This window comes from Bacillus rossius, chromosome 14 (assembly GCF_032445375.1).
Source record: "Bacillus rossius redtenbacheri isolate Brsri chromosome 14, Brsri_v3, whole genome shotgun sequence".
NCBI lineage: Eukaryota > Metazoa > Arthropoda > Insecta > Phasmatodea > Bacillidae > Bacillus > Bacillus rossius.
This window is the reverse complement of record NC_086341.1, coordinates 28,918,704-28,930,824: the sequence shown is the minus strand read 5'-3', so window position 1 is coordinate 28,930,824 and position 12,121 is coordinate 28,918,704. Positions and strand designations below refer to the sequence as shown.

The 12,121-nt window shown below is 37.3% G+C and overlaps 1 non-coding gene across 1 annotated transcript; it reads right to left on the bottom strand.

Annotated features, from left to right (window-relative positions):
- Positions 1 to 11,558: 11,558 nt before the first annotated feature.
- Trnag-ucc (transfer RNA glycine (anticodon UCC)) lies at positions 11,559 to 11,630 on the bottom strand. Its single transcript has one exon. It is a non-coding gene; the product is annotated as a tRNA-Gly (tRNA).
- Positions 11,631 to 12,121: the final 491 nt, after the last annotated feature.

Below are 12,121 nucleotides of genomic sequence, written 5' to 3'. Positions count from 1 at the left end.
CAGCAGTCACTGTGAGGGAAGGATCGGTCGCCATTTTTTTTGCCCTCACCGGGTTCGAACCGAGGACTCCGAACTCCGTGTCGTAAAAGTTTACTTTTTAAATATTTTTTATTAAAATTTTATTATTTGAATTTTTTTATAATTTTTAAAAAAAATTTCATTAAAATGGGATAATAAATAAAAAAGTTAAAGATGGCGGCCGTAACGAAAATTGCACCGGTGACGTCATCATCCAATATGGCGGCAATCACATCACCGGAATTTTCGAGAACACACAATTACGTCATCCAAAATGGCGGATCCAAGATGGCGGATCCAAAATGGCCGCCGGGGTCAAGGTCAAGGTCAAGGTCACAACCATCCAAGATGGCGGTCATAATCCTAGATGACGTCAGAGGCTTATCGGAGGCTGTAGACAAGGATGCTTAAGCCTCTTTTAGGAATTTGGGTTCTTTCTAGGGCAAAACGACTTTTGAGGATTTTTCGAAATTCTAATTTTTGGATTGTGGAATTTTTTGAGAATTTTTGGCGGAATTTTTTTCACAGAAATGTAAATTTTGACGAATTTTGAGGAATTTTGGGCAATTTTTGCCCAATTTTGGCGAATTTTGAGGGTCAAAGGTCAAGTTCAAACTTGTCCCGTTACAGTATGTCCCGTTACACTCCTCCAAGATGGCCGCCGTGACGTCACAATCCAATATGGCGGACACCGGCACCGGCACCACGCGCCAGCGCCAGTTCAAACGCCCATTCCTATACTACTCAAGTGACCTTGAAATAATTTTAGTAACACCAAGAGGTTTTGAACTAGTAAATATTCCGTCACTGCATATTTCACTACGCGCAATCAACAAAAAAAAAGGAAGCACTATCAACGAAATGGCAGCTCATTTTTTGGACGCACCGTCAATAAAAAGGAAGCACATTCTAAAAAGCGAAAGCTCATTTAACGAAAAGGAGGTACATTCTCACGTACATGCAACTCGGTAGGATGCGATCGTCAATGTTAAGTTAGGATATAATGTCTCCATCAGTCTATGAATCTATCAGTTTGTAGTTCCATAATTCATTGGCTCCAATATTCATTGACATCATCAGTCATTGGCTCCAATATTCATTGGCTCCAATAGTCATTGGCTCCATCAGTCATTGACTCCAATATTCAAAGACTCCAATAGTCATTGGCTCCATCAGTCATTGTCTCCAACAGTCATTTGAATCCAAAAGTCATTGGCTCCAAAAGTCATTGGCTCCTAAAGTCATTGGCTCCAACTACCTTTTGTCTCATTAGCTCCAATGATATTTGGCCAAAATGCTACAAGTCTAAGAGACTATGAGGCCATAAGGCTACGAGTCTAAAAGGATCTAGCTGGTTACAAGTTATACATGGCTGCAAGACTGCATGGCTAAAAGACCGCGTGGCTACGAAACTACATGTCATTGAAGCTACCAGGATACAAGTCTACTCGGCTCCAAGAGCTCCATCAGCTCTAACACGCAATTTACGTAATGTACGCGTAATACATGTAATTTACGTGCAATAAATGTAATGATCACACAGTACACACTAGAAACGAAATGAAGAAAGAGTACACAGACAGGAAAAAATGGAATGTACACACAGTACACACACCAAACGAAACGTACACACAGGAAACGGAACGTACACACAGTACACGCAGGAAACGGAACGTACACACAGAAATCGGAACGTACATACAGGAAACGGTAAGTACACACAGTACACACAGAAATCGGAACGAACACACAGGAAACGGAACGTACACACAGGAAACGGAACGAACACACAGGAAACGGAATGATTACACATACAGTAGCGGAAACACAGGCTTAGTTGGAAAATCAGAATACAAGAAATAAAACATACTTTTTTTTAAATATAAATAAATCATTTATTTTTCAATAGTACACACATGACAGTTAAACAAATGATTATTGTATGTAGCCAGCTTTCCGCAGTTCTTTAGTATGGACGATACTTCCTCGATATGTGAGTAGTTTCCTCTACGAAGTGATGCCACCAACAGTCTTAGACGGTCAACCAATATATTTGGATCTTTCCATGATGTGTAACCAATATCTTCTACCACCATCTTCCTTGCATGTTTATAATAAATATTATGATCTCTGGTGTCTACCGTTTTAACACCAACCTCAGGGTAACTTTCATCATCGAGCGAGCATTAAACACAAGCTTGATCAGATTTATTTTTTATAACACGACGTTTCCAGCGTTTCGGTCTCAGTACATCATCACAGTCTTCGATCTTGCCTGCTTTAGATGCTTCAGCACAGTCTTCGATCACGTCACCAGTTTCAGAGTCACTGTAGCAATCAAAGTAGAAGGCACCATCTTCACCCAGATTTCCGTAAGAACTCGATATCGTTGATGTCGAAGTGTCTTCATCGTCTTCATGCTTCCAATTTAGGAGTCCATCATTTTTACAAAGTATGGAGGATATACTGAATATAGGCTTGAATGTATTCTCACATTCACGGTGTTGATACTTCCATTAGTTTCAGTATTCCCGAATCCATCATCATTCATTAATTTATGTTCTTCGTCACGACTGGGTGAGCTAATACCATCACGCTCAGGACAAGGAAAATTATTGTCGTAATGCAAATCACTTTTCTTTAGTCTAGTGGATCCATCGATGTCCTCTATGCCGTAAGTAGTCTTGGCTTTACATGTTCTACCATGTATTTTTAAGCTGTCAATTCGTGTTAACAACCAGCAACAACGATTACAGCTTAAAATGTTGGGTAGTGGGTTTTGAGCACAATCATTCTTCTCATGACGTCTAGCATTCCTTCTTATGACAAAATCCTTGCCACAGTATCTACAGCGGCTTCCTTCCGATTCAGCTGCAGATAACAAACCATGATCCATGGTAGCTTCTGTGACTAATGTTAGAAACAAACTGTCAGTTTTTTCCAATTGGAACAATTTCTTAAATATAATTTTTTTAAATATTTCATCAGCGAGAGTTAACTTATCTAATTCAAAGCAAATTGATGCAAGAAGTTCTGGCTGTCATCAACAGAAGATGTCGCCACGTGTTGCTTGCAGGTAAATAATATTTATTTATTTTATGTGGGATGCGGAATGCTCACTATCGATTGCAAAGGAAGGTTGGCTTCGCTAGACTCCAAGGAGAAGGAAGTTCATCCTTCCTGTTAGTGCTTCTTAGATTTCTCAGAGATTATTATTATTTGACTGAGTAATGATTTTTTTAAATTCCATCTAATAAATATATTGCAAGTGATGATTAAGTAGTGGATTTTCACTAATTAAATGTAACCTTGAATAAAATTGTATGACTCATTAAGTAAAAGAAAATCCTTCATGCAGAGCACCAATCTCTCATCTGTAACCAGAAGCACTTGGAGAAAACCATCAGATGTCTCGTCAGGAAATTTCAGAAGCACTAAGACAAAACCGTCTCAATATTGTCAAGAATAATCGGAAGCACATGGAGAAAACCACCATAATATTGACAAGAATAATCAGTACACGGAGAAAACCACAACAAGTTTTCTTTGATATCATAAAATTACAAAAAAATTAATAAATAATTTAAATTAAAAACGAAAAAATACAAACAATCTGGCTTGTACTAAAACTGTAACTTTGCACATCAATGAGAAGTTCACAAGCTAGCAAATTGTTTGTATACTCCTGATTATTCTTGTCAATATCATGGTGGTTTTCTCCGTTTACTCCTGATTATTCTTGTCAATATTATGGTGGTTTTCTCCGTGTGCTCCTGATTATTCTTGTTTTTTTTTTTTTTTGATGGTTTTCTCCAAGTGCTTCCGATTATTCTTGACAATATTTAGACGGTTTTGTCTTAGTGCTTCTGAAATTTCCTGACGAGACATCTGATGGTTTTCTCCAAGTGCTTCTGGTTACAGATGAGAGATTGGTGCTCTGCATGAAGGATTTTCTTTTACTTAATGAGTCATACCATTTTATTCAAGGTTACATTTAATTAGTCAAAATCCACTACTTAATCATCACTTGCAATATATTTATTAGATGGAATTTAAAAAAATCATTACTCAGTCAAATAATAATAATCTCTGAGAAATCTAAGAAGCACTAACAGGAAGGATGAACTTCCTTCTCCTTGGAGTCTAGCGAAGCCAACCTTCCTTTGCAATCGATAGTGAGCATTCCGCATCCCACATAAAATAAATAAATATTATTTACCTGCAAGAAACACGTGGCGACATCTTCTGTTGATGACAGCCAGAACTTCTTGCATCAATTTGCTTTGAATTAGATAAGTTAACTCTCGCTGATGAAATATTTAAAAAAATTATATTTAAGAAATTGTTCCAATTGGAAAAAACTGACAGTTTGTTTCTAACATTAGTCACAGAAGCTACCATGGATCATGGTTTGTTATCTGCAGCTGAATCGGAAGGAAGCCGCTGTAGATACTGTGGCAAGGATTTTGTCATAAGAAGGAATGCTAGACGTCATGAGAAGAATGATTGTGCTCAAAACCCACTACCCAACATTTTAAGCTGTAATCGTTGTTGCTGGTTGTTAACACGAATTGACAGCTTAAAAATACATGGTAGAACATGTAAAGCCAAGACTACTTACGGCATAGAGGACATCGATGGATCCACTAGACTAAAGAAAAGTGATTTGCATTACGACAATAATTTTCCTTGTCCTGAGCGTGATGGTATTAGCTCACCCAGTCGTGACGAAGAACATAAATTAATGAATGATGATGGATTCGGGAATACTGAAACTAATGGAAGTATCAACACCGTGAATGTGAGAATACATTCAAGCCTATATTCAGTATATCCTCCATACTTTGTAAAAATGATGGACTCCTAAATTGGAAGCATGAAGACGATGAAGACACTTCGACATCAACGATATCGAGTTCTTACGGAAATCTGGGTGAAGATGGTGCCTTCTACTTTGATTGCTACAGTGACTCTGAAACTGGTGACGTGATCGAAGACTGTGCTGAAGCATCTAAAGCAGGCAAGATCGAAGACTGTGATGATGTACTGAGACCGAAACGCTGGAAACGTCGTGTTATAAAAAATAAATCTGATCAAGCTTGTGTTTAATGCTCGCTCGATGATGAAAGTTACCCTGAGGTTGGTGTTAAAACGGTAGACACCAGAGATCATAATATTTATTATAAACATGCAAGGAAGATGGTGGTAGAAGATATTGGTTACACATCATGGAAAGATCCAAATATATTGGTTGACCGTCTAAGACTGTTGGTGGCATCACTTCGTAGAGGAAACTACTCACATATCGAGGAAGTATCGTCCATACTAAAGAACTGCGGAAAGCTGGCTACATACAATAATCATTTGTTTAACTGTCATGTGTGTACTATTGAAAAATAAATGAATTATTTATATTTAAAAAAAAGTATGTTTTATTTCTTGTATTCTGATTTTCCAACTAAGCCTGTGTTTCCGCTACTGTATGTGTGATCATTCCGTTTCCTGTGTGTTCGTTCCTTTTCCTGTGTGTACGTTCCGTTTCCTGTGTGTACGTTCCCATTTCTGTGTGTGTACTGTGGTACATTCCGTTTCCTGTATGTACGTTCCGATTTCTGTGTGTACGTTCCGTTTCCTGCGTGTACTGTGTGTACGTTCCGTTTCCTGTGTGTATGTTTCGTTTGGTGTGTGTACTGTGTGTACATTCCATTTTTTCCTGTCTGTGTACTCTTTCTTCATTTCGTTTCCAGTGTGTACTGTGTGATCATTACATTTATTGCACGTAAATTGCATGTATTGCGCGTACATTAGGTACATTGCGTGTTAGAGTTGATGTAGCTTTTGGAGCCGAGTAGAATTGTATCCTTGTTGCTTCAAAGACATGTAGTTTCGTAGCCACGCGGTCTTTTAGACATGCCGTCTCGCAGCCATGTATAACTTGTAACCAGCTAGATCCTTTTAGACAAGTAGCCTTGTGGCCTCATAGTCTCTTAGACTCGTAGCATTTTGGCCAAATATCATTGGAGCGAATGAGACAAAAGGTAGATGGAGCCAATGACTTTAGGAGCCAATGACTTTTGGAGACAATGACTTTTGGATTCAAATGACTGTTGGAGACAATGACTGATGGAGCCAATGACAATTGGGGTCTTTGAATGTTGGAGGCAATGACTGATGGAGCCAATAACTATTGGAGCCAATGAATATTGGTGCAAATGACTGATGATGTCAATGAATATTGGAGCCAATGAATTATGGAACTACAAACTGATAGATTCATAGACTGATGGAGACATTATATCCTAACTTAACATTGACGATCGCATCCTACCGAGTTGCATGTACGTGAGAATGTACCTCCTTTTCGTTAAATGAGCTTTCGCTTTTTAGAATGTGCTTCCTTTTTATTGACGGTGCGTCCAAAAAATGAGCTGCCATTTCGTTGATGGTGCTTCCTTTTTTTTTGTTGATTGCGCGTAGTGAAATATGCAGTGACGGAATATTTACTAGTTCAAAACCTCTTGGTGTTACTAAAATTATTTCAAGGTCACTTGGTCCTTTAGTATGTATAAGAATTTCACGATGGTCTCATTCACTGTACTTAGCTAAAGACGAAGAAGGTTATGTGGTTCTGAAATGACTATCCTATATGTCTGATATTGTAATGACTCGGTCTCATGTTCCGGAGACACTTGGCCTGTATGTACGGCTTTGTACATGAACGGTTTAGAGGTTATTCAGATTATCGAAAAACTAGACTTTCATGTTAGGCTTATCGGCAACGTATTTAATTCGTCGAACATTGTCGTACATTGACTTGTGTTTTATTTTTGAAGAGAGAATGATTTATAGACTCCGCGAAAGGTAATGGAAAAACAGAATATTAAATTTATTTAATATTTAGTTACACTTGTCACTGTTCAAGTATCAAATCGAGGGCAGGAATCCAGCGATTCAATATGTAAATTAATGAGTGATTTTTTGATGAATTTTGGATTTTTTCCCGAATTTCTAGCTAAATAATTACACTATTTCAAGATGGCATCCAAATTTCAAGATGGCGGGGGCACCTCGGTAATAAACGTTTACTGCACTGTAGCGGGTTGGAATTAAATTATTCAGATGGAAATGTACTCTATAAGACGAGTACACACACAAGATGGTGTACTCCAGCAGGTGGTAGCTCCTGGTAGCATGTACTGAACTTAATATGTTGGATCCATGATGGTCGACAAGGACAAAGTCAAATTAAAAGGTCAAGGTCAAATTTCAAGGTCAAGGTCAAATCTCAAGGTCAAGGTCAAATTTTTAGGTCAAGGTCAAATTTCAAGGTCAAGGTCTAAGTTAAAGGTCAATGTCAAGGTCAATGTTCAAGGTCAAGGTCTTGTTCAAGGTCAATGTCAATTTTCAATGTCAATGTCAAATATTCAAGGTCAAGGTCAAAGTTCAAGGTCAAGGTTAAAGTTAAAATTCAATGTCAAAGTTCAAGGTCAATGTCAAAGTTCAATGCCAACGGATGAGGACAATGGTATGGTGCCCAGAAAATTATACTAACATGGTATCGGCACACTCAAGCGGTCGAAAACAAGATGGTGGTCTGCAGTGGATGAAGACAAGATGGCGGACATGACGTCATATCAGCTGACGATATATACCTTGGTATTGGTGGTGGGAGGTCAGTCTGTAGGTGGCTTCTGTGGAGGAAGGATCTGTTGTTTTTTTGCTCTTAGCGGTTTCGTACCAAGGACAGGAATCGAACTATTCAATCAGTATTCTAATAAGTAAATTTTTTGATGAATTTTGGAATTTTTCTCGAATCTCTAGCATTAAAATTACTGGTTTTAAATATGGCGGCCGTAACGAAAAGTGCAACGGTGATTTTAAGATTTTTACTATTTAATTTTATAAATTGAATGTTTTTATAATTTTTAAATTTTTTTCATTAAAATCGGATAATAAATAAAGATTTTAACGATGGCGACCATAACGGAAATTGCAACGGTGATGTCATCATCCAATATGGCGAAAACACAATGCCGGAATGTTCGAGAAAACGAAATGACGTCATCTAAAATGGCGGATCCAAAATGGCGTATCCAAAATGGCGGATCCAAAATAGCCGCCGTGGTCAAGGTCAAAGGTCAAGGTCACAACCATCTAAGATGGCCACCGTGACGTCACAATCCAATATGGTTGCCGTGATGTCACAATGTAATCAATCCCTACAATCCACAGCCAGACGCCAGTGCCAGTAGCCCCATTTACATACTACTATGCGCGCAGTTAATATTGGAAAGCTATTCAGGAAAGGGTTAACAATTAAATTTAACTATTGAAGGTATTGGAACAATACTAAAAATAAATAACTGGGTAATGATCTGAACCCAGTATCACTGCGAACACTATTTTGTAATAAAACATTTGATTTTATGTAAATGTACAAATTTTCTAATATCTGTAACTGTATATGAATATTTCTGTTACATTTAGAAAAAAAATATTTTGTATCAAGCGTATTCTCCCACGGCTGCTGAACGTTATGTTGTAGTGAAAATAAACCTACGAAGTGGTATTTGACAGCAAATATTGTTTATAAGGAACAAAAAGATAAACATTGCCACACAAATACAGGCCAAAACAAAATTTTTATCATACATTTTCAAGGCTAGAATGTTGATACATTTCCAAGCAATCCCGAACCGAGAAGAAAGCGTTTTCAATCTCAGATTAAAATTATATTTTTTTTTATCTTAAATTCGCTTGGTTAGCGCAAGTCTGTATGTACATTCCTCGCTGATTCGGACAATCGGGTATTTTTGAAGCGTTAAATGCTGGACTATCAGAAATTTAATGTAATTGCAGAGAGCCTTCCTATTTATTGTTATGTAATTGCGAGGCCATTAAATCCATGCTTTCTTGTATTCTTAAGCAGTAGTTTTACGTATGTTCTCTTGTGTAAGTGTATTGTAAATGTACTTCACCGTTTTAAATTTCAAGGCCCATAACATAACTGTATGCTCGGTTTGCTGCAAAATGAAATAAAAATATTCCGCTGTAGAAGTGTCGCTATTGCATCAATAGCTTTAAGAACACACTTTAGCACCAAGGAGGCCTTAGATAACCAGCAAATGGCTAAAACCAATTTTTTTATATGTCGCATCTTAGCTCTCGTTATACGGCATTTGGTGGGAGTAATTATGTGAATGGGACGGAAATGTGTAACAGAATGTGACTGTCAACGGTGCTGCTATTAGCGGTGGTTGGCGCAAACCAAAAGTAAAAATTATGAAGGGAAACGTTTTCGTAATAACCATTTAATGAATCTTGACAATGTTGGCAGCATTTTAATAAAAAATTTTGCCGAATATCATGCCGATGTTTGGTATTTCTTTCAAGTCTTTTTCGCTTTTATCGGAGCCGTTTCATAATAGTTTATAATTTCGGTCTCCTAATCGATGGATTCGATTTTCCAACGTGCAGTTGTCTGTGTGTGTTGATGGCAAGCCACTCTAACGTTTCCGACAGCGAATTCTAGCGGCGGGTGCGGAAGGTACGTGTGATTCGCGTCCAGAAAAGAATTCAGCGTTCAATTTGGTGTCCGAGTTTCGTATTACAAGTGTATTTTCAACACGAGAAAAGATGACTTTGCTCGCTACCGAGGATACATGTTGCACGTCCCTGGCGAGTGCTGAAAGACGCGCTCATTTTTTTAAATATTAATATTGAGCCAGTTTAAAGCCACGTTTTCTGTCAACAAACTATTTTCTTCTGACATGTGAAATACACTATAAGCAAGCTTTCAAATTCATTATAATAGTGCTAGAACTTTCTTTATTATTACGTTAGCATATTTTTTGTAAAGAAAAGTTTGTGTTACAAGCCAAACTATCGTAATCTCGAACAAATATTAACTTAAAAATAAACATCAAAGAAAATTTTTGCTACCAATAGTAATAGTATTACTTATTTAATTTAATACTTATTTAAATAAAAATAAAAATATATAGTTTGAATATTTTTCTTTGCCACAAACACAGTGCGATAAAATTTTAATTCGCAGCTAAAAGCCCCTTGGATGCACGACGCATTACGAATATACCGCACACCAGCCCATTGTCTTGCACGAGCAGTTTTCGCCATGAGCGTACGCAGGATTTCCTTTAAGGAAGGGGGAATATAACTTAAAATTAAGTAATATAATAAATGCAGTTAACTTCGTTACCGAGGAACACAAATATCACAAATAAAGCAGTAGTAGTTCCTCGGAGACAATTTGTATTTCGCCATTATACATAGTCCAAATTACAACAATATATAATGCAGGTAGAAAACGAAGCGCAACCAATATGTGTGAGATAAAATAAATATCATTAGCGTGTTGGCCCTACGAGACTGATGGCGAAGGACCTATCATCTGAAAATACTCAAGTTACATCATTTTATAAAAATAAACTTCGACAGCAGAACCTCTAGCGCTACACAAGGCCCGCATTTTTATTGGTAGGAATGTTAGATTATTTAGGATTTAGGTGTGCGGTTTGGGGGATGTGTTTCTTCCAGCACACCAAGCCCCTAGTTTTCGCCCTCTGTATATAGTTTCAGAATTGAAATGAAACGGTCTCGGCAGAATATAACATTGACATCACGTGAAACATTTCCTGTGATAAAAGATACACAACTTAACTATGAAGGTAATGAAAGTACATTGGTACAACTATTTAAAAGTCTAAGCAGTTATATTACAAATTGCATTCGACACATTTTGTTTTCTTCAAAATACTCAACGACTTCCCACGAAACCGATTGTGTTCCAAAAAGGGGAGTCCAATATTTCTTTGCAAATTTTATTCGCCCAACTCATTATTAACACAATTTTGTTTTGTAAATGGAACATAAATAGTAATTCAAAATTACAAATACTAAAAAATTTGTACAATTACTACAAAATAGCGTTCGCAGAAATATTGGGTTCAGATTCTTACCCATGGATTTATGCTTTGTGTTGTCCCAGTATCTCCAATAGTAGAAGTTATTTGTAAACCATTCCCCTAAAAACATTTCCAATATTAACTGTGCCCATTAATAATCGCAATAAAACAAAATAAAGTCAAAATGTTACATATTCAATCAACTTTTCCGCGGTTCTAAAAAAAATTGTTCTTGAATGAAACATAATTAAAATATAAAATTATGCGATTTTTTTTTAATAAATACTCAGTATTACCATAGCCATGTATGGTACAAAGTTACAGTATGTTTCTTGTTTTATTGTTGTATGACAATCTATATACCAACACCTGGTTTCCAGGGGAATCTTTTTTTTTTAAATTACAGATTTATTTGTGTGTATACGTCGTTTGCGTAAGCGCATGCTTATTTGTGTCGAATTACGAAATATTATTTCCATAATGCTTTTACCGTGTGTAAATGTGTGACGATTTAATGTATTTTTAAAATTAAAACGTATTATGTAAGGAAATGTAGGAGCAATAAAATAAAATATTATAAGAAAAGATGTGATGTATTTAAGTACAAAAAAGTCGTGCGTTGGCCGGGAATCGAACCCGGATCAACTGCTTGGAAGGCAACTATGCTGACCATTACACCACCAACGCCACTGAAAGGTAGATATACTTGAATGTTGTGAGATTGTGCAGGAATCACGCGCGTGGAAAACTGCTGATGACTTGCGTGGAAAAAGGGTACAAAGACCCAAGGTTATACAGACCACAAACAGCACAAAGTACTTTGTTCGAATATGACAGCTCGTCGTCTCGTAACGACGTTTCCATACGTCTAACATATATTCTTTCCTCTGTCCAAATAATGATGATGATAAACAAATTCAGTAAAACACCGAATTCCTTTTTCTACTGACATCAATCGGTCATGTAAAACTTGCGGTAATGGGCAGCACTTAGGCCCGTCCCACAATGACACGGAAACGGAGACGGATCACGTAAACGGATATGGATCTAACGGGACGAGTATCTACAGTGGCAAGCATGCGGACACGTACTTGAACGTATCAGCTCGGCAACGCCCAGCTCTTCCGTTTACGTTACTACCTGCGACCAATAGCAGCCGAGTTTATTTCTATGTATAT